This window comes from Anabrus simplex, chromosome 9 (assembly GCF_040414725.1).
Source record: "Anabrus simplex isolate iqAnaSimp1 chromosome 9, ASM4041472v1, whole genome shotgun sequence".
Classification (NCBI taxonomy): domain Eukaryota; kingdom Metazoa; phylum Arthropoda; class Insecta; order Orthoptera; family Tettigoniidae; genus Anabrus; species Anabrus simplex.
Window position 1 is genome coordinate 34,740,127 of NC_090273.1, and position 25,216 is coordinate 34,765,342.

A 25,216-nucleotide genomic window follows, 5' to 3' on the forward strand; every position below is an offset into this window, starting at 1 on the left:
ATTGTCTGTCACCTCATCAGCGCTCTGGATCACTATCAGGCTGACCACTTGCAGGGTGTGAGTCTTGTAACTTCACTATCATAATATCCACCCTCTTACTTATAGAATGAATTATGACAAGCAATGTACTTCAATCAAAGATTGGACGAACCGAATTAAGACGAAAGTCGTTGGACGCCTATTTCGTCGAACTTCGGCGAGGTTAATCTACAGGAGTACAAAATCAATACCTATAGGGAAATTCTCTCGAATATAGTATAATTTTTAAGGTCTGGTTCCTTGGGTGAATGGGCAACGTACTGGCCGTTGGTTCAGAGGGCTTCGAGTTCGATTGCAAACCGGGCCAAGGATTTTTGTCTGGTTAGATCCTCTAACTCGGGGGCTGGGTTCTGTCACATGCATTATTGGTCGTAGGCAGCCACATTCAATGATGCAATTATTTGCAGTCAGACCCGAAGCACTGGCGAAAAGGAGCATTGAAGAGAGCACGTTTTCAAATGTGGTGCTGTCAGGAGGATTTACCCGTAGGTCAAGAAGACAGGGGATACGTGTGACTCATAACGATACGGAATGTTCCCACAAATGAGAAAACTAATCAGGGGAGGGAGAGGATACAACACCTCAAAATGACACAACACGTCTCTACGAACACACATTTTCTGGTTGATCATTTACGAGTTAGACACATCCAAACGTTGTCCAGTAATTACTGATAATAGACGTACCTGACAAACAAGTAAAATATTGCTATGAATAAAACACCGTCAGTTCTATCGCTCTAATTATTTTAGGATGACCGAATAAATACGCACACAATTCTACTCAACTATTAATGACCACACTCACTAAATGATGCATATCTACAAGTCTTTACCCCTTCACACATCAGGTAGTACGGCTTGTTGATATTACCTGAGAGACGATAATCCTGATTGACAAGCTCACCTTACTTTCATTTCTCCTCCAAGTTCAGTCACCCCACACAGCAGCTGCGCGCAGAGAGCTATGGTCGTAATAATGGAAGATGCGTTCTGGGGGTTCTTAGAGGAAGGTCCGTTTACTGCCTGCCTGGTTAGGAAGAAGGGAGTAGGGGGTATGGTTGCCATGGAGATAAACCTGCTGGCCGGCTCGTGTTGCTTGGAGTTGAATAACCTCTCACTTCTGATATGATGATGATGATGACGATGATGATGGTGCTTCTTGTTTAAAGGGGCCTAACATCTAGGTTATCGGCCCCCTCACTTCTGAGACGGGAAGGAATGCAGAAATGTGACTACACCGTGCAATGGCACGTACCAATGTTCCTTCCTCCAGTTCTATCTGTCAAAACGCTTCTTTTAACATTACGGGTATAGGATTGAACACAGCGCTACTCACTCCCCACAACAAACGAAGACTGTTCCATGGTTCGACTCCAGAGAAAGTCTAGTAATTCACAGAGTCAAACACAGTGAACAAACTAACTACCAACAACTCAGCAGTGTTAAACAGCAGGACATTACTCCGCACAACAACGGCAGTTAATACTGCTCCAATTCTACTCACATCAGTCCAAGGCAGTCTAAAGTCCGCGGTAGGAACACCCGCACAGTACTCCAAGGCAGTACACACATTATTCTGTTCCGCACGCGACGATACTCTGAATCCAGCAGCCCTTAGTTCTGCTACTCACTGGACATTCCGACGCAACAACGACACTGGAACACTGATGGCAGCCAACGCTACTACAGCCGTCCTCAGTCTAGCCACCGAACTCCAACATATTGAGTCCAACTCTGACTCCAACACTGACGGACGGTTCGCGGCTAGCCTCCTTTTAATAGTTCGGGTGATGAGTACCAGGATATTCGCGATGAGGTTAGAGAGGAAAAATCCTCGCTGGACATCCCAGGAACGAACGAAGAAACCAGACGAAGAGAACAATACTCGGAAAGGCCGGCCCTGCCCTCCAGGCAGGCTGGAAGCTCCCCGGTCTTGTAACTCACTAGTCACTTCCAGAGGTACCGAAAGGGGCGACCACAGGGCAGGCACGTAACAATATTCCGTAAGTTCGATGGTTTCTCAGCTGTTACATAACTTATGTCCGAGTGTGTTGGGAATTTAGCATTACGTATCAGACATGACGGAAGAACAGACATCATCGCACTCGTAATTATTACGTGTACGAGACTTTAAGGTATAATTCCAAACTCCATCATTAATGCGAAATATCTTTTCCAATCCAACTGATAACACAAACAGGCATAACATGCAAACGAACGACCACACGGACGTTGTTGTTTTGGGATGTACTATCCACAGCTCGATAACTCCACACATCTTTTGGAAACACTCTTGTGAAGAGTAGCTTCAAATATGAGCAAAAAATCTCTATGGCATGGGCCATATTACCGATACTACCTAGATTAGTAAATACCAGCATTTGAAACTTGACTGTTATTCTGTCACAACACTTGTCCCACCCACCGCTTGTATGGGGATTATCGTTTGTGTTTCTGACATACCAGCGCAGGTAACAAAAGAGTTTTAAATGCATTTTTCTGCTTTTAATATCCATAGTCACATTACAGACGCGACCGCTATGCCTCTCATCACGTAATCTGTATATAGAATAACTAATCGTATTAATGATAATATTATTAATAATAATAAATACATACATACATCCTGGCACAGACTATATATTTAAACACACAGGAATGGAGTAGAACAGCAACTCATCCCACTCAAGAAGCCGCAATATCCCTGCAAGCTGAACTTTTAGACCCAGTACCCGTCAAGAAGGAGGCAAGATAAAGGCCTAATATCACACCAGCCACTCCAATACTTCCGAAGATCTAATTATGGAAGAATATTGTATATGACGCTGTTATAATATTAAGTTAGTAGTAAGTTCAACCTATAGTATAGTAAGCCGTAGTGTTAATCAGTGGATATACTTAAGTTGTGTGTGAATTAGTATAGGATAATGCTGGATTTAGAACATTAACCTACTAGTACTCGTATTTCCTGTAATATTTTCTTTCCATGGAATTGCTTGTTGTAATTGTTTTTTTAAATATTTTTTGCCTTTGTTGTTGGGTAATTACGTTTTAACTTTACTTTAATATCACACTACTGCAAATGATCATTGCCACCAGGATATTTCCCAATTGCGGTGGATTTGTTAATAATAATAATAATAATAATAATAATAATAATAATAATAATAATAATAATAATAAACACTGGAAGGTACAAGGTAAGTGAAACATTAATCAAGATAATCAAGTTTAATCCCCCTGTGGGTGGGGGCGGTAGAATAACACCCACGGTATCCCCTGCCTGTCGTAAGAGGCGACTAAAAGGGGCCCCAGGGGCCCTGAACTTTGGAGCGTGGGGTGGCGATCGCGGGGCCCTTAGCTGAGTCTTGGTATTGCTTCCACTTACTTGTGCCACGCTCCTCACTTTCATCTATCCTATCCGACCTCTCTTGGTCAACTCTTGTTCTTTTCCGACCCCGACGCTACTAGGTTTGCGAGGGCTAGGGAGTCTTTCATTTTCACGCCCTTCGTGGCCCTTGCCTTCTTTTGGCCGATATCTTCATTTTTCGAAGTGTCGGACCCCTTCCATATTTTCCCTCTGATTAGTGTTATATAGAGGATGGTTGCCCAGTTGTACTTCCTCTTAAAACAATAATCACCACCACCGCTAATCAAGTTTAACGATTATCAGGCATTGTTAGCAGAAGTCCATCATACCTGCAGTCCATGATTAACAGACTTACAAAAACAGAAGATGTATGAAGATAAATACATCAAAAATAAAACGCACAGTCATACCATAGATGACAAAAAAGTTGTATTTGAAGATAAATTAAGTCACAGTAGAATAGGTTACGTAGGCCACGGATGGAAGATTAACAACTGAAAGCAAGAGCTAAAATACTGTTGAGCAAAAGCAAGCTCGGTCTCTTCGCGAGCATTTGTCCGGAATCTCGCAGAAATCTGGACGACGAGCAAGACTTTTGAAATGTGATGTTTCCAACGAATGATTAAAGTAACCAGATGAGAAACGCTTAAGTTCTACGTCGAATAGAACGAAGTTCATCTCTGATGAAATTAATACACACAAGACGTCTTACTTGGTGGGAGCACATTTTACGCATTTTCCACATAAAAAACGCTGTTGCCGGGGTTACATTTACAGCAATCATCGGATAGGTCTTACGAGATATCAGTGCAGTCAGGTAACACAGCAATAGAGAGATTAAGCAGCAATCGTGCGACCTGAATCACTTGCTGACAACAGACCTGTCTTTGGAATACATACTTGACGCACATATAATTATCTCAATTTCCCCGTGAACGACCGGCGACTCAAACTTAAGGGGTACCACCCCTCACAGCAACCAGATTTATGTCTGTCTACAGTCGCCTCTGTTGTGACCAATAGCAGATGGCTATTGACCAATAGCATGCTTGCTTTGTCAGTGACAGTCCACGTGGAGTACTTCGAAAGCGTGCCGGACCTAGAGCCGGTTCACTTGTCGGGTCTCCAGTGTTGCACAGTTGCACGCAGTTCTGTCAAGTCTCACTCTCGTGGCTAAATAGCTAAAATAGAGAGTTGACAACGCTGTGCCTCGAGTTGAGGAAATGCAGGTATTCCGCGGACAACGAAAGTAAACAAACCGGCCAGCGAGGATTCATAAGCGTGCCGGTCGTTAACGAGGAAATTAAAATAGCTAAATAAATAAATATGCATTCAAGGGTTTCCCAAATGAAGCTGACAGTTATATTGGTTTATATAAAAGTTTATTGTCTGGAACACGTGAACATACAGGAAATAAAGAGTGATGAATGGGTAACAGAAATACCTAAATAATATAGTCGCCTTGTTGGTTCAAGCAAGATTCACTGAAGTGCACTTGATGGGGGATACCCGGAGCGAAAGAACGTCCGTAGTTGGGGGGACGCAACCATTTTTCATGACAGTCTCGGACTCTCCATTCTTTGCGAACCGGCATCGCTTCATTATTGTTTTACTTCCTCTCAACTGCTCAACGTCCGACGATACCACATTCTTCTTCGACATACGTAACTATGCATCGACGCATGCGCTATGTTCTCTTTATCCGAAATAACGAATCTCGTAGTTAAGGGGACTGATGAGTGAGTTTTGAAAATTTGAAACTACTGGACGGATCATTTTGAAATTTTAACCACAGGTTGATATGCCTATAGTTAGGACACATTCTGAATTTTAACTTGATTGCTCAAATAGTGTTTGAAATAATAATAAAATATTATAAAAAACATTGGTTCATAAAAAATGTTCCTTGCGATGGAGTTTTCACTCATTTTCATTCATACTTGGTAAACATATCCCAAATAGATGCATAATTAGAAATTGCTTTTGAATTTGATGTGCCATCAATATGAGCATCATGAGAGAGAATCAAACTGCTTACATTTATGTTTTGCCCCAAAATCAGAAATTATTTACATTTGAAAGCACAAATAATGCAGTTATTTTTCACTGACATGAAAATTAAGAGCTAATTATAATTTTCATACATATTTAAATATCCAAACCAACTTTGAACTAAATAACTTGAAAACTGCAATATAGGGAGCTTTTTTTATCATAATACCTGTAACAAAAATCACTTCATGAGAAAACAGCAAATAAAGTTGGGTGCTTAGTTACTTACATCAGAACTGCCCTGCACCATATCTATAGCCCTCAGATCTCTTCAGTCTTTCTTCTAAGGACACATCTTGCAGTTTTCTCCCTTTCCTTGCAGTTTTCTCTCCTGGGGTGCTCCTTTTTCTGCCCTGACGAAGACGGCTGTGGTCACATTGCGCAATGATCTTCAGTGAAGAAATTGTCATACATCACTTCTAATGTTTTCACACAACCCATGTTGAATTCACTCTCTGCTTTTGTAACTGCTAATTCCAGCTTCTTCTTTGAAACAAAGACCTCTTTAGGGCAGTTATGCCAAATAATGCTATGGAGACTCTCATTAGCATTTTGAATTTTCCCTCTCTTGCACCTCTCCAGCAAGGGATCTGAGACAAATCTCTGGTAAATAGGCAGTATTTTCCCAACAATTTCAAATGACAACTTGGTTTTCACACAACTAATAGCGTGAAGTATCAAACCAGGAATAATTAGACACACTCCAAACAATATTACCCTTGTCACAGATCAATATACACCAACAAATATTCCAAAAACAACCCACATGGTGCGAATGTCAACAAAGATTGGTAGGAAGTAACTACAGTATTTGAATAAGCAACTCATTTATTTACTAGTTTCTTCTATTTACTTCATTACTGATAACAAAGGTATATTGGACGGCATAAATAAAATGAAACTCAGAAACTTAAAGGAAATTATTTCAATATTTTATGACAGAGGTTATTTCATTCCCATGTATAAAAGTTTATAACTTGACTATCATTGTAAAGTGTGAGAATTTTCCGTTACTAGATATCAAAAGACACTTGCATGATCATTTCCGCAACTGAATTTTGTGGTAACTTGTTAGCAATGACATGGAAAACAAAATCCGAAGTGTTTCAGTACATGAGACAGGTAGGCGTGTCGTGCTTAGGTATTTAATAATGACGCGCAAACATCTTTAAAGTCACCGCCAGGGCTTTAAAAATAGCGCTATGGGAAAAATTTCAACATTCCTTTTTTCAGAAAAGGTTTGGGCGCTAATTTTCGGCAAAATTCAAAATTCGGTATTTTGGCCGTATGTTCATGAAAACTCACTCATAAATCCCCTTAAGTCGATTTACCTTGGGCAAGCATTAAACACAAATATACAGAACAAGTTGGCTCCCCGTTTGGGTCACGCAACTGTGAGTTTACTTTCGGGAGATAGTGGGTTCGAACCCAACTGTCGGCAGCCCTGAAGATGAGTTTCCGTGGTTGTAGCTTAATTAAGGCCAAAGCCCCTTACTTAATGCTCCTAACCCTTCACTATACCATCGTCGCCATAAGACCTATCTGTGTAGATGCGATGTAAAGCGAATTGTAATAAAGAACTACTAAAAACTACTACTGTCCGGCGCTATAACTGACCTTTGTTCCCCCGGGTCCCGGGTTCGATCCCGGGCAAGGTCGGTGATTTTAATATTCATTGGTTAATTCCGATAGCTCAAGGGAGTGTACCGTCTTCGGCATCAGTGCCTTATTCTCCCAGAAACGCAGGTCGCGTAGAATGCATTAAGTAGAAAGCCTGCATTAAGCCTCCCTGGAGGCCACACGCAATTATTTATCCTTCTATTATTATTATTATTATTATTATTATTATTATTATTATTATTATTATTATTATTATTATTATTATTATTATTATGTGTACGGAACTCAAACAGTGAAACACAGCATTATCAACACTGTGGCATTGAAAGTATGAAATTTAAACATACGAGATAGAGTGCGTCATTAACGGAAGTAACTGTCTGGCTCCCTGGCTAAATGGATAGCGTGCTGGCCTTTGGTCACAGAGGTCCCGGGTTCGATTCCCGACAGGGTGGGGGAATTTTAACCACAATTGATTAATTTTGCTGCCACGGGGGCTGGATGTATGTGTCGTCTTCATCATCATTTCATCCTCATCACGACGCTCAGGTCGCCTACGGGAGTCAAATCAAAAGACCTGCATCTGACGACCCGAACTTATCCTCGGACACTCCCAGCACTAAAAGCCATACGCCATTTCATTTCACTCAAGTAACTATGTGTAGAAGAAGAATCGTATCATCTAAAGCTCACTAGAAGGTTTGTAGCTCAGCTTAATTGTAGATGCAGCTCACAGCTCTGCAACAGTAGTCATATAGTGCGACCTTATCTTATACTCGAGTGGCGGTAATGACCATTTTATCACCTGCAGTTAAAGTGACACAGAAAAGCATCGTAAAGTGGCTCCTTTAGACAGGAGGTTTCATTAACTTTATTTGAATCAGAAGTGATACCAAAAATAAATATATCTGAAAAATGTGGCTGACTGGATAGAAATTATATAACGTTCCACGATGACGATTATTATTATTATTATTATTATTATTATTATTATTATTATTATCATCATCATTTGATGCACTTCGGGAAGGTCCCAGGACGGCAACCTCGGTAAGTTATGCCACAGATAGAAACTCTTGCACAATCCTGGGATCGTGTCCGCACGGAGAAGTTGTACGAAATACCGGACATCATAAGATCTGGTCAATAATCCGAAGCACCTAAAGGGAAAATCTTCAGTCTTGGAACGTGAATACGGCTTGACAACAAATGGTGGCAGCAGCAGGAGGGGGATTGGCATATTTTCCACACAAGATAATTTTTCAGTTTATTTATAAGTTACTGAAGAAACAACAATTCCCTGTTTTCAGCTTCACGTTTAATATTATGGCAGGTAGTATATCAAAGATATTTTTACAAATTGCTTTACGTCGCACCGACACAGATAAGTCTTATAGCGACGATGGGAGAAGAAAGGCCTAGGAGTTCGAAGGAAGCGGCCGTGGCCTTAATTAAGGTACAGCCCCAGCATTTCCCTGGTGTGAAAATGGTAAACCACGGAAAACCATCTTCTGGGCTGGGAAGGAAGCGGCCCTGCCCCTAATTAAGGGACAGCCCCGGCATTTGCCTGGCGTAAAATGAGAAAACACGGAAAACCATCTACAGGGCTGCCGACAGTGGGCTTCGAACAACTCACTCCCGAATGCAAGCTCACAGTTGAGCGCCCTTAGCCGCGTGGGCAACTCGCTCGGTTATCAAAGATCGTAAAGATATTTGGTGCTTGGTCTTCCTCGTTCTTTTATTCTCAGAACGTTTCTCTCAGTAATATTGATCACATAGCTGTTATGTCTCAGAGTGTGCCCAAGGAATTTTGCCGTCCTTTTGCTCACCATGGTACGTAGTTCTCTATTTCCTTTGATTTCATTCAGAGCGATTTCATCTGATCAGCATTCCGTCTCCAGATCCACATTTCTAAGGTTTCTAGCCGTTTCCTGTCTTGGTTAGTTAAGGATTTACAACCCCATAACAGCATGCTCCAGACAAAACGTTATGCAAAGCATTCACTGACTTGGATCTCCAGATATTTTTTTTCCAAAAAATATGTTTTGTTAATGAACGCTTGTTTGGCCAGTGATATTCTCCTCTTGATCTCCATGTTACATAATACTGCCAAGATAGGGGAATTTTATTACCTGTTCTATCCTCTTACTTGCAAGCTTGATATTAATACGAAATAACTCAGGAGCTGTGTGGAACCACCTGGGGAACATTAGCATCTACCCTACGTACTTCAGCTCTTGGTCGTGTGTACTCTGCTGAAGAATTCTTTTCATCGATATGGCTAAACAACAGTCGCACCAAATTAACTAACACTCAGCTGAATCACACTATTCGTATGATATCAGCGACAACTAGATCTACTCCCACTTTCTGGCTACCTGTTCTATCCCACATTCCACCACCTCACTTCCGTCGGTAAAGTGCTCTCCTACGAGATAAGGAAATAACTAACAACAATCTGTTGCCAATTCATGGTGACATGAATGTTGCTCTTATCAACAGGCTAAAATCTAGACACCCACCTGTTAGAACTGCCAGAAACCTAGCAGACGCTAACTTTAACCTGCTTCAGGCCTGGAAGCAAGTATAGACATCCAGTCCTCCATTAGAAGATCACAATCTACCATGCCTGAAAAACAAACCAGAGAGTTTCGATCTTCCACTAAAGACCTGGGCAATCATCAACAGGATTCGCATGGCCATGTCAGATGTGCAGACTCCCTCCATAAAAGGGGAATACGGTACTTAATTCGGTAGCGTGCAGGTTCGGCACTGTGGGGATCAGTGTCCTCTCATCGGCTACCACGGAAGCCCTAGAGACTTTTTTCTGCTCTCACCTTCGTGTGTTGACTTTGTAAATAACTTGAACCTGTAAATACTTCATACTGTAAATACCGTGTATTACTACTGTATTTATTTGTAATGTGATGTGCTAGTCATACGCTAAATAAGTAAATAGCCCAAGATTTTTTTTTGACAACTAACACCTTTGTTTTCTTAGCACTGATTTTCACATGTAAGTCAGCTAGTGCAGATGACAGCACTTCTAGCATTTTAGACAGTTCCTTCCCTGAATCGGCGTCTACTGCTATATCGTATTCAAAACCAATCCTTGATCTTAACACACTTTCTGTTGGCCTCAAATTTCTTTGCGGCCTCTTCAATAAATACATTAAATAGGTCTGGTGATAATGAGCAGCCCTGTCTGACACCCTTCGGTAAGCCACGTAATAGATTCAACGGTCCGCTTTGAAAGATACAGTGGTCAGTCTACTGATACTGATTCAGAAAAGCGTAAAATTTATAAGCCTACCATTCAAAAAGTACGATTTATGAGAAATCTCAGTCTTCAGCCTAATGGTAGGAACGCGATCTTCTGGCGAATCTTTTCTCTGCAGACTACATAAGATCACGATGTTGGACCTGACAGGATCGATCTGCATCTTCCAGAATCACTGCTACTAAGAAGCAACCGCAACAACAACAACAGAAACTAACCACGATGAATACAGAACCTTTTATTTTCTTAACTGTTTTACGTCGCACGGACACAGATAGGTCTTATGGCGACGATTGGATAGTAAAGGTGGGAAGAAAGCGGTCGTGGTGTTAATTAAGGTACACACCCAGCATTTGCCTGGTGTGAAAATGGGAAACCATGGAAAACCCATCTTCAGGGCTGCTGCCAGTGGGGCTCCAAACCCCTACCTCTCGAATGCAAGCTCACAGCTGCGTGCCCACAACTGCACGGCCAACTCATACGGTACTCAACACTTTAACCTATTACAAATTTGTTGAGTATATTTTGCACAACCCAGAATTCTGGGAAGTGTAATGTGAACAATTCTCAGTTAGCCTATATAGGAATAAAAAATAGGAATATCATAATCGGTATTTAAATCCGGAAGATCGTTCCCAGAGTAAATCATGAATGTAAAGCTAATTCCTCAGACATCAAAGGATCTGAAGCAAAAATGTAGTCAGTATATTCGTTGACTTCAAAATGGCTTTTGATTCAATTGTTCGCAAATCACTGTTCCATACATTGAAAGAACAAAGTTTACACCTCAAAATGCTTGCAATCATAAAATAAGCAATAACATACACAAAGTTCAAGGTTAAATTCATAAGGAAATTATCAGAATCATTCCAAATCAAAACAGGAGTAAGTAAAGAACACGTACTCTCTCCATTACTTTTCCAACTGCGTCCTCGAAAAAAAAACACGAAAATGGAGAAACTAAAACTAATCCTCAAAATGAAATAAGCAATCACATGAGGTACAGGAAAATAAGAAATTCACTTCAATGCATTTGCAAATGACCTAGAAATCTTAACTCGCGAAGTCCTAACAACCCAAAAAGTGATCAAACCTTAAAATAAAAAGTAGAGAAAGTCTGTCTCCATCTACCACTTGCAATAGCAGAATACATTATTTGAAATAAACGAACACCAAAATACATGAAAGTACTGCAAAATCAAACGAGTCCTATCATTTAGATATCCGGGTAAAAAAATGTTCAGGAAAACGGACTGGAAACGAAAGCCAACGAAATTAAAGGCAAAAAATAATGGAAACCTAACACAACTCACGCAAAATACCGACAACAAAAACTGCATTTAGAAACGAACAAAGCTAGGACATCAAAGTGCACGACGTGTGGCCTCCGAAGAGGCCTGGTGCAGGTCTTTCGAATTGACACCCTATAGGCGACCTGCACGTCTGTGAGTGTGGCGACCCTATCTATGGTGAAGTCTAATGATCGAGACGGCACACATACCCAGCACCCTGACCATCGGAGTAAACCAGTTAAGGTTAACTGGGAATCAAACCCAGGAGTCCCCGAAGCAAATGCCATCACGCTAACGATTTAGCCACGGAGCCGGACGTTACAATACATTCATCAAACCAGAATGTCGCTTTGGATCGGAAACACTGGGAAACACTACACAACTCAGAAACTAACAGGAAATCAAACAATACACAGATATTACAGTGAAATTAGAAAACGCAGATTAGAATAAATCATGACAGACTCTCAAAACAAATAGTCGAATTCTACAAAAACAAGAGTGAAGCCAAAGCAGATACTACGAAAAGGATGGGTGAAATTAGCAGGATGAACACAAGAAGACATCCAAAACAGGCAGTCTTTTGATCCAAAATTCACAGATTGCAAGTAGACCAAACAAGGGAACTAACCGAAGAAAACGACCCGAACAGCTTGGACCAGAGAGAGAACAGAAGCTCTCAGCAAAGGAATGTAAAGAAAACGGACATGAAGTGTAATTACAATATTATTATAACTTTGTGTGGCTATTACTAACCTGGTACAGCCCTTATAAGTTCGACCCTCCGACGAGGGTGGGCGGCATCTGCCGTGTATGGGAAACTGTGTGTAACTCCACTGGAAGACAATCGGGCTGAGTGGCTCAGACGGTTGAGGCGCTGGCCTTTTGACCGCAACTTGGTAGGTTCAATCTAGCTCAGTCCAGTGGTATTTTCAGGTGCTCGAATACGGCAGCCTCGTGTGAGCAGATTTATTGGTACGTCAAATAACTCCTGTGGGACAAAATTCCGGCACCTAACCGTCTCGAAAACCGTGAAAAACGTAGTGGGACCTAAAATCCAGTAACATTTTTGTAGTGGAGTGTGTGTGTGTCATGTGTCAGTTACAGGTATGTTGGCGACATTACAGATACCCAATCCCCGAGCCGAGGATTTACCAATTTAAGGCTGAAATCTCCGACCCGGCCGGGAATAGAACCCATGGCCCTCCAAACAGAAGGCGACTTTGCTGACTAGTCAGTCAAGGGGTCGTGCACAAATAATAATATGGTTTAAGCTGCTGAAATGCAAGTATTTCGCGAAGACCACACCTGAGTGACTTGCTTGTCAATCTCGACGTTCCGTTCTCGTTAAAGTTACCAATCAGCCAAGAAGATGGACACAGTACAGTTCGAACGAAATTTGAATATTTATATATACCATGACAATTCTAAGTGCTTTTTGATATTTGCTTTACGTCGCACTGACACAGATAGGTCTTATGGCGACGATGGGATAGGAAAGGCCTAGGAAGTGGAAGGAAGCGGCCGTGGCCTTAATTAAGGTACAGCCCCAGCATTTGCCTGGTGTGAAAATGGGAAACCACGGAAAACCATCTTCAGGGCTGCCGACAGTGGGGGCTCGAACCCACTATCTACCGATTACTGGATACTGGCCTCACTTAAGCGACTGCAGCTATCGAGCTCGGTGACAATTCTAAGCCGAACCTTTTCTTACTACTATCAATACCATGTAGAGTCATGTATTATTATTATTATTATTATTATTATTATTATTATTAACTAAGCCTATATCTCTGCAAGTTATTATAAAAACAGAGAATGATATATATATATATATATATATACAGTATATAAGTCATGTTTTGTTAACTTCGTGCAAATTCTGAAAAATTGTTTGAATAAACTGTATTATCAACAAACATTGCAGTAACTTTTGGAATACTGTGCACTCATATCTGTATCTCAGTACCTAGTGCCGTGTAGTATCATCCTTGTTCCGAGCACTAGACCGGACGCCGTGCTTAACCAAAGCTGTAGTTAAAGAGGTGTAAGGTGTGATAATAGACCAGATGTATAGTCACTCAAAAAAAGAAAAGAATGAGCGCATGGTATTTTTAATTCCTCGCATTTAATATTTTCTCAGATTTAACTTTAATTATTATCAACATATAATTCGCCTCCCATATAGAGACAAACCTTATGGATACTCACGAAATGGTGCTCGCGATAAAACAGCGCGTGTTCATTGCCGAGTGTTATACGAAGCACAAAAACCTGTGGCGGAACTGTTTATGCAAGAGTTTAAGAACGGAAGTGTTTGACAAAATGTCCAGAAAAGTCTGTAATGCAAAACTGAGTGGCAAAATGGCGTGAAACGTGCTATATAGCGAATAAAAACATTAATTATCCGAAAAGAGTTCGACCATCAGAAAACAATGCTCGAGTGAAGGAAAGCGCGGAAGGAAGTCCGACGAAATCTCAACGCCATTTATCTGTGCAAGTGGGGAAAAAAAAAGAGATCGTCGTGTCGAAATATTGTGAAAAAGCACCTGCATCTGTATCCTTACAAATTTACTGCTGTGTATGCGTTAAAGCGTCCAGACGAACCTTCTGGTGTTGCGCACGCGCAGACATGTGGCAGCAATCGATCTGTGCACCGAAATCACGGTTTCCGGCATTTCCTTCGATGGGCAGTTCTCCTCTTCATTAACAAAGGACAATTCTACGTCAGTCTTATAAATATTTTCCGGGAGAAATTTATATCGCCCACCCGAAACACCACAATGCGGTCATTTTATTTTCGAGCGACTGTGCAAACACGCAAAGCGCATGATGTGCCCATGGATATAAACATTCACTTCAGTAGCTGTTCGTCAAAATACATCCGCCATTTTCTCGGGAACGGTTCGATTGCGACTATACGCCCGTAGACACGATTTTACTTCTATCAAAGATATTACACAGTCTCAGTATGAGCCATTGCTTCGTTCCGTATATTATTATTATTATTATTATTATTATTATTATTATTATTATTATTATTATTATTATTATTAATATTATTATTATTATTATTATTATTATAGCAAGTATGTCTTATGACTGGGGTTTATCTGAAAAACTACGTCACGATATTAGCGATACAAAATTTGTGAAGCGATGTTACCTAGAAACCGTGCGGCCTCTGACGTGAAATATTGATGGATGGCCATGACTGAAGAGGTCTCAAACCATCATACTCTAGAGAATTGTTTATTCCATTTGTGGTAGTTTCATACAAGTCCTAAGTCTGCCTCCCCCGTTCGATGCACTGAATCATACCTTTGTTGACTCCAAATTCCAAACAGACGCCTCTCGAAAACGATTCGTTAGATGGAAATAAATTAAGCGTTATCAATTTGAGTTTCATTTGTCAAAAGACATACCTATGAGCATTTGATTTTCCCGAAGGGAAATTTGACATATTTTTATTATTGCCGGTATATCATTTGTAACTCGAGTAATATTCACTCTATTGATCATAAACGAACATCAAATCACGTCTATAATTCTTATTTCCCCAACTTGGCAGGTTCGATCCTGGCTCAGTCCGGTGGTATTTGAAGGTGCTCAAATACGTCAGCCTCGTGTCGGTAGATTTACTGGCACGTAAAAGAACTCCTGAGGGACTAAATTCCGGCACCTCGGCGTCTCCGAAAACCGTAAAAGAGTAGTTAGTGGGACGTAAAACAAATAACATTATTATTATTAATTCTTATTTCAAGATGGATAAAATTAATCAAAATTTCCTGTCTAACAAAACCAACTGAACTATGCTTCGGAAATAATATATCATCAATTGCGCCTGCGAAAAATTTCAGCTTATAATTTTCGCCTGTAACGCTCTGTCATCCAAGATTTAATATTGTGCGAATTATCATATATATTATTTTAGTAGGATAGATCCTTTTTGCGGCGCTCACAAGTAACCGATCATGAAAAATGAGCATTCAAAAGAAAGAGAATAGACATTAGCAGTGACGAATTGCCCTCTCATTTCATAAATATCGATAATTTCTTTAGAAAATGAGTATAAAAAATGTACGAAGTGTGCGATTTGCAAATATTGTTGCTGTAGGAAAATACGCGCCATCATTGCTGTCCACTTCACTCTTTTCTTTTTCTATTTGCTTTACGTAGCACCGACACAGATAGGTCTTATAGCGACGATACTTCACATTTTGGCCGTTGGGACGCCTCTTTCATGTCATTACAGTACGCTGTAATTATCAGTTAAGAAATAATGATAAAACCAAAAATTACTTCTGGAACGTTCGTCACTATAATAATGAACGTGCATTTGCTTCCGTTAAAGTGGATACCATAAATGTCGGAAGAAACAAAGCTTACATTAAGTGGTAAGTAAGACTGTCTAATATTGTACTGATTTGTGAATTCCTTAGTTCACCAGTAGTTCAACACTCCACCACATACTTTATAAACATGCTAGATTTCTCGCACGGGTCCCATAACGTCACAGAATTCTCGCTCTTGGTAACATGTGTGTTGCGGGTGAGTATTTCTCCCTCAACATTTTTCACACAGCAGTTTTTCCAGGCGCAACGACAATTTGCAGAACATGGTATAGTTGCGTACTGTTTTTTCGATTAACGTCGTTACCTTGTTCCACAACGTAAAGGAGTTAACTGGCATGTAGTGTCGACCACTACACGCTTGAGGTGGCTAGTTAAACTCATTTCAAGATATTCCATCCTGCAGTTAGCAACCGATAGCACTGCTCCCTAATTGTTCATTTATTAGTAATTCACACCGGTTTATCACTTAAATCTGCTGTGTTTGTAATCAGTCTCAATTTGCCAATGCCCAAGTTAACAACCCATTTCCCCCCTACGCTACTGTGTGGCTGTTTGTTTATTGTGATAGTTTCCTGATAAGGGTTTGTAACATCATCAATGTACTTCCTGCGCGACGAATTTAGCCTATAAAGCAGTGCTACTGCGGAGTTAGTTATGGTGTATGTATTCCTAAAAACTGGATATAATATATGTATTTACCATCTACAGGATAACCCAATTACAGTTGATGTAATAGATTTTTTTTTTTTTTTTTTTTTTTGCTAGTTGCTTTACGTCGCACCGACACAGATAGGTCTTATGGCGACGATGGGACAGGGAAGGGCTAGGAGTGGGAAGGAAGCGGCCGTGGCCTTAATTGAGGTACAGCTCCAGCATTTGCCTGGTGTGAAAATGGGAAAGCACGGAAAACCATTTTCAGGGCTGCCGACAGTGGGGTTCGAACCTACTATCTCCCGAATACTGGACACTGGCCGCACTTAAGCGACTGCAGCTATCGAGCTCGGTAATAGAAAATTTAATAATAATAATAATAATATTAATAATAATAATAATTTCGTATGACTATTTCTAGCCGAGTGCAGCCCTTGTAAGGCAGACCCTCCGATGAGGGTGGACGGCTTCTGTCGTGTGTAGGTAACTGCGTGCTATTGTGGTGGAGGATAGTGTTGTGTGTGGTGTGAGAGTTGCAGGGATGCTGGATACAGCACAAACACCCAGTCCCCGAGACATTCGAATTAACCAATCAAGGTTAAAATCCCCGATTCGGCTGGGAGTCGAACCCGGGACCCTCAGAACAGAACGCCTCAATGCTGACCATTCAACCAATGAGTCGGGCCATTTAGGCCGGAAATGATTTTCGAAATGTATTTAGTCTGATAGAGCTATCCAAGACTCACAAGTTGAAATCTTTCCGGGCCGTTTTGTCCTGCAACTTTCGCCAAAAATTGAGAAAATTGCTTAATTTTACGCTTTTCATAGTATGGGGATTCCTGATTTATCCACTAAGAAATGTTTTAAGATTAAAAGAAAACATATGGTAACAGAATTATACATGAAAAAGGAAAGAAATTAAAGTACAATTACATGTTTCGTACTTGAAAGAACATGATCAGATTATATCAAATCATTCAAAATATTTAGAATTGCACAAACATTTATGTACAAATCCATGAAAAATTGACAGTTAATGAAATCATGGAGTTCTACAGTGTAGAGGAATGAGGACAAGGATAAGTAATAAACATGAATGGTAAGACATTTCTAAATATTCTGACTGTCATTCATATTTTAATTTTGTTTGTTTTTAGGTACAATTATAATTGCATTACTCGAAACTGAAAAAAATGATGGCTTCATAAATCACAAGGTATACTATATGGACAGTGTTAAATAACAACAATAAACAATGGTTATTAAAGTGAGTTGCAAAGGTATATTGATGATTTACACTTTAACAAAAGTGATTAACTCTGAAGAGTTCAGTGCTATTATTTACGGCAACCTTGTATTATTTGTCTTTTCAAGTAACGAATATTTAAGAATAGCTTAAATATTATATTTAAGCGGTCCGCCTATTCAATACGTACATAATTTATTAAATTAATTTATTAATTTCTTAAAATTCATGTAAATTGTTCATTAAAATTCTTGATGACACAGTCCGTGGAAACTAACATTTGTATTGACTAGAGACTTCTCTCCATAACAAAGTTGGCAAATATTTTATGTTCAATGTCCTTGTGTATAAAGTGTATTTTACTTTGTCTTGCCAATCTATTAATGTAATACATTGTGTGATTTATTCCAGCTGATGATGTCCCTTAGAGAAAGAAACATGTACTAGATTTAATAAATTATATACGTATGTACTGAATAGGCGGACCGCTTTAAATGTAATATTTAAGTTAATCTTAAATATTCACTACTTGATGTTATAGTCAATACGGGTTTTTATCAAAAATGAAGCTGTTAAAGCTTGTTTCATATTATTTCCCCTACAACAATAGTTTTTTAAAAACATCGTAAGTAATTTCCGTCTCATTCCCTTGTTCTTTTTCTTTAACTAACGGTCCGTTCGAGAGTGAAACAACGCTGCAAGTTCCCCACTGTTTGCTGAGTGGACCTGCAACAGGTAGGGTGTGTTAATTGCTGCTCGGTTTGCCACTTAGCAATTCACAGAAATAAGAAGAAGCATTATTAAACGAGGTCCTATGTACACACTCATCAACTCCCTCCATGGCAATCCACCCTTCTGTTCTGGTAACTTCCTTCCTCTCGACCACAAATAGGTCTCGTCAACAGGACTTTTACATCAATATCGCGATCCAGAATGGGAGCAAAAATTACACTTGCGCGACTTATGTACTGATTTCTAGTTCCTTTTAAGTGCTACAGTTTAACAGTTAGGTGAAAAAAATTGGATGAGACGTGCCTTTTCTGAAAGCAACTCACAGTTTGTAGGATTGTCGCATTGTCTCCACACATTCCTTCCAGATTCCATCTCCCTTTCCCGATCTCTCTTATTCCTTTCCGATTACGGTGCACTTCCTAAGTGCTGTAGTTCTTCTCCTTCCCTCCTACGACCCTTGCCCTCGGGTATTGGAAGATCGTGTACTTGGTTGATTTTAACCTAAGCGTCGCCAGCTTTGAGGATGGTTTTCCATAATTACCCATTTTCACACCGGGCATATTAAGATTCTTACTACCTCACAATTCCTCAACACTTTCCCACCTGACTGATACGCAAAACCTCCATGTGTTAGTGCGACATTATGTAAGTAGAGGGGGGAAAAAAAGAGAAAACTGTACGCCGCATGGATGATGAATTATGAATTACTGTTATGAAAAATCTTGGGGAGCGTGATTATTTTATTTATTGTTTGATGAAGGAGGGTTTTTTGTTTTGTTTTTCTAGTTGCTTTACGTCGCACCGACATAGATAGGTCTAGGAGTGGGAAGGAAGCGACCGTGGCCTTAAGTAAGGTACAGCCCCAGCATTTACCTGGTGTAAAAATGGGAAACCACGGAAAACCATTTTCAGGGCTGCCGACAGTGCTGACACAGAGAAGGATCACGCCCGAATCTCAAAAATTATGGCTCTTTTTTTTTTCTTTCAGAAAATGGCCTTCTAAAGTTGTCTGTGACATTGTACTAACCCCAAAACATACTCCTCCACGTACTGGATTAGCCTTATTATCTGCATCTCCACGAGCCCTTCTCGAGGGTGTAGGGTTCGTCCCTGTAAGACATTCCGTAACAGAAATCAGCCGTTCACGTTTCTAAATGTAGCTTGATAAATTCACTGATACTGACAGGGTGTACTGTTCTCCAGTTTCTGTTGCTCCATTAATTTTGCACCATACTCTCAACCTGAGTTAACAAAATCTGAAAGACCCGAAAACATAAAAGGTAATGGTAGCTTGAGTTGAGCGGGACATTTAAATATCAATTAAAAAAATTAGAGAAGAATTTTGGAAAAACAAAGCAATACATTTGTTCCAAACTTACAAACACAATAAAAACTGGTACTTTTTTTTACCAAAACCGCCTACAGTCCCTTTTTAAACATTGACGTAGTCCATAATTCACTGCCTGCGACGTGAAAATAACATTACTCCTTCCACAGCATAGCCAAACGACTGGCACAGGACTGAAAAATAAAGGGTTGACACTCTAATCGATCATGCTTGCGGAAGCAGAGCTCACAATATTTGGGCAGGGTTGATTACTGTTCACTTATTTATTTAGCATGTTCCCTCCCGCATTTAGAACTGTGAAATATCGAATACCGATAATGCTCACTCAGTTTGAGTTTATTATTAAAATCAGCTCGTCCTTCCCCACACCCAGTTAGCTACAGTTCTAGGGTGCCACAATCCTTTGTTCTCTCCCTCTCTCTCTCCACAAAGTCACGTTAAACCATTTATCGTGTAATGTTTAGTGTTGCACTGAGGCAACGATCCATTCATCCATCTTCTACATACTGGGTGATTCGAAATAACATTGACAACGCTTAGTATGTTGTGCGTGACGACGGTAAACTGAGCATCTCTGAAGGCCGGAAATACAGGATTTGGGCACTATGGGGTGTCACAGTTTGACGACAACACTTCAGATTTGGTGATGGGTGTAAGTCTCACATTTTATAAAGAAATCTCCACAAACCCAACAAGAGCATCACTTCGTGTATTAAATTGCGAAAGGGGTTCGAACTACCGATCTCCAGCTTGGTTACAGAGACTACATCGGCCATGGAGAGATTGGCAGACATGGTCAAAGACACGGCTTTATCATCACAGGACGACCTCATCGCACGAATCGACGCAGCGACTGGAATACTGAGCATACACGTTATGACATTAATATATCTTATGGCTGGTTGCCATCTGAAATAGCAGCCGTTGATGGCCGACCGTGACCTAGAAACATATTTATAATCATTTGATTTTCGCAAAAAGAAATGTGTTTCTTTTTCACAGAAGCTGTTTCAAAGTAACAGCTCTGCTTTTTTGAGCAAACCCTCTGTAACGGGGTTAAACAGCCGTTCCTTCAATAGACGAAAATAAGTCTAAATGTGAAGACATTGTCGAACCTAAGATGTAAAAAGTGTCATGAGTAAGTATGACTACGGTGTATATCCAATTACTTCTTTAACATACACGTAGGTTGAAATTTTCATTAATGAATTCTTATCTGTTAAAATTTGAGTATGGAACATAGAATCGGAGCTTCATGTGGCGCAAATGAGCTATCATTCAAAGTTTCTAATTATGCCGACGATATAATTATAATGGACGAATCAGAATTATCAGCTCTGATAACTGCTGGAGACCGAAAAAGTGCTTCGATGTAGATGAGAGTAAAGTAAAATTGAATCTACACGCTGAATCTGGTGAGCAAATAAATGATTTCCAATATCCGGGTTCCTTGATCTCGGACTCAAAGGAGACAGTCGTAAGTAATATCACTGCCCAGCTTGGTACTTCCCAGTCAGCATTTACTATAGCTTTTTCATACACTGGCGGCGAGCGGCCTACAGATCTTCAATGTAGTAATGGGCAATGCTCTCGCTCGAGACTGTCGTCACAGATCTCGAGACCCTCGCGAGAATCTCGAGACCGAATCTCCTGTTCTGCGATCTGTGCGACGTCCCAGTAACTACGAGTGTGAACTTGATAGTATATCTTAAGCAGTTATTGCGTGAAGTAACGTTCTCATATGGAAACGTGTGAGCCAATAATTTTGTCAAAAGCGTGGAAATGTACTGCATGTACAACTATGAAACCAGAATGTCAGCATAACTGTAGATACGATGTACACCTACATGGATACTAGAGGCGTTTATTATTCGAACACGAGACGGGGAAAGATATACTTTACTCCATATGCAACCACCATTACACATGAGTGTAACGTGTAACCTAAAATGCCCGAGTTCGCTCAATTTCTTTCGACAAAGTTGTTGGGCAACGCTGTCGAGAACGATTCTCTTGTGCTGCGGGCAGTGCGACGTCCCAGTAACTCCGGGTGTAAGCTTGAGAGTATATCATCAGCAGTTCTTATATGGAAACGTGTGTGCGGATACATGATGTCAAAAGCCTAGGAAAGCACTGCATGTTGAACTAACAGCTGGTTAATACCATTAACGAAAATGAAAACAGAATGTCGGTATCTTAAAAGATTCACGAGTTATTTCAGGTAGACATCCCAGATGAATAACAGTAGTATAATTGGATGGTTCTGGCGCCTCCTCCCGCGGGAAATTTGAATTCTGGCGGGAAATTTGAATTTTTGGCGGGAAATTTGAATTTTGGCGCGAGATTTGAATTTGTAAACAAAGCCACGTGCTTTTTGACAGCTGTCATCGACAACAACGCATCGCTAACCTCACTGCTGCCATCTTGACGGGCCTAAACCTCAGTAGTGCCAACTTAACCTAACTAGCGTGAGGTAAAAAAAGCCACGTGTTTTTTGACAGCCACGTGCTTTTTGACAGACAACAACGCATCGCTAACCTCAGTACTGCCATCTTGACGGGCCTAAACCTCAGTAGTGCCAACTTAAACTAACTAGCGTGTGGTAAACAAAGCCACGTGCTTTTTGACAGCCACGTGCTTTTTTTGACAGCTGTCATCCGCCATCTTTAAACCACAGAGCACTGTGATGCCCTCTTTATCGTAGTAGATGTAAATTCGTCACCTGTCATCGGCAGTGCTGCCATCTTGGCGGGCCTAAATCTTAGTGCTACCAACTTAACCTCACTAGCACGAGATAAACAAATCCACGTGCTTTTTTGACAGCTGTCATCAGCCATCTTTAATCTATAAAGCACAGTGCTGCCCTCTTTAGCTACTTACCTTTGAAATGTGGTAGCGAATAATTTGAAAAATGCTTTTTGACAGCAGCCATCTTTGAGCACAGTGCTGCCCTCTTTGTGGCGGCGGGAAATTCCACGTGCTCTTGTTTGGAAACAAACTCACGTGCTTTTTTCTGACAGCTATCATCCGCCATCTTGCATCACAAACCTCAGTGCTGCACTCTTTAGCTAGATGCCTTTGAAATGTGGTGGCGGCAATTTGAAAAATTCTATGTGCTCTTGTTTGGAAACAAAGCCACGTGCCTTTTGACAGCTGTCATCCACCATCTTTAATCAACAGAGCACTGTGCTGCTATCATGCGGGCAATTTCGTCAGCTGTCATCCGCCATCTTTAATCCACAGAGCACCGTGCTGCCCTCTTTATGACATGTAGTAGCAGGCAATTTGAAAAGTTCTGTTAGCTATCATCCGCCATCTTTAATCAAGAGAGCACCGTGCTACCCTCTTTAGCTAGATACCTTTGAAATGTGGTGGCGGCAATTTGAAAAATTCTATGTGCTCTTGTTTAGTAAACAAAGCCACGTGCTTTTTTGACAGCAGTCATCCACCATCTTTAATCAATAGAGCACTGTGCTGCTATCATGCGGGCAATTTCGTCAGCAGTCATCCGCCATCTTTAATCCACAGAGCACCGTGCTGCCCTCTTTATGACATGTAGTAGCGGGCAATTTGAAAAGTTCCGTTAGCTATCATCCGCCATCTTTAATCAAGAGAGCACCGTGCTACCCTCTTTAGCTAGATACCTTTGAAATGTGGTGGCGGCAATTTGAAAAATTCTATGTGCTCTTGTTTAGTAAACAAACTCACGCGCTTTTTTGTCAGCTGTAATCCGCCATCTTACATCGCAAACCTCAGTGCTACACTCTTTAGGTACATACCTTTGAAATATGGTGGCGGATAATTTAAAAAGAAAAATTCTACAGCAGCCATCTCTCGGCACTAATTGCACAAGATGGTGGCTATACATGACCCTTTAAAGGTGCTTATGCAAGATGGCCGCTATACATAGGTTCTTATGAGACTCCCTTGGGATGCTTGCGCAAGATGGCGGTTATACATGGCTCCTTATGAGATGCCCTAGGTATGCTTGCGCAAGATGGCGGTTGCTCTTATGAGGCGGCTTAAGTGTCCTTGCACAAGATGGTTAGAGACGCCCTAAGGATGCTTGCGCAAGATGGCGGACGCAAGATGGCGGCTATACACGACTCCTTATGAGACGCCTTAAGGGTGCTTGCGCAAGATGGCTGCTGCTCTTATGAAGAAAGCCAGCTTAGAGACTAACGCGTCGTGCTAGTTCAATTCATTAAATTTGGGGCTTAAATGCAAAATGTTAAATATCTCGAAAGCGGTACATCGTAGAGCAAAACGGACAAAAATTTTTCTGCCCAGTACCTCGGTTGGCAGTACGAGGAACAAGAAAAACATAGTCTAATGATGAGATCAACGGTTCGGTTCCTACTTAGGCCCTTTGGCATTCGCTCTGTTTTAGCTTGTATTGAAGCAAGACGTCGTAACATGATCAGGTTTAGCTATGGTAGAGAGTATAACGTGCCGTGCAGGTTCGATTCATTAAATTTAGGGCTTAAATGCAAAATGTTAAATATGTCGAAAACGGTGCATCGTAGAGCAAAACATGATACCTAGGTTTGCAGTATCAGGAACAAGAAAAAAAACATAGTCTAATGATGAGATCAACGGTTCGATCCCTACTAAGGCCCTTTGGCATTTGCAGCTATCTAATTCTACAAGATGGCGGTTATACATAGCTTCTTATGTGACAGCTTAAGAGCGCTTGCACAAGATGGCTGCTGCTCTTATGAGACGCCCTAGGGGTGCTTGCGCAAGGTAGCAGCGACAAGACGGTGACTATACACAGCTCCTTATGATACGGCCTAGAGGTGCTCACACAAGATTGTGGCTGCTCTGATGAAGAAAGCTAGCTTTGCATCGTGCAAGTATCTTTACAGCACAAAACCTCATACCTTTGAAATGTGTTGGCGGGTAATTTGAAAATTTCTACGTGCTTTTTCTTAACGGCAGCTATCTTTAAACAATAGCGGCTATACATAAGCTGTTAAGGCCTCCTCTTATGTCAAGGCGTAGCTCTATCGAACAAGTTTAAACCTGCATCGGGATAGCTAGAGTAAGCACGTGCTGCAGTGATGACGTCATTATGCATGTTTAGATTTGCAAATCACTAAAGAAACATAACAAGACTAGAATCGAACACTGTACTCTATGCCGTTAACTTTATCATGTGATCGGAACATTGATTGAAGTGTTTAGAACGCTAAATAAGTAGAACCGAACACTGTACTCGATACAACA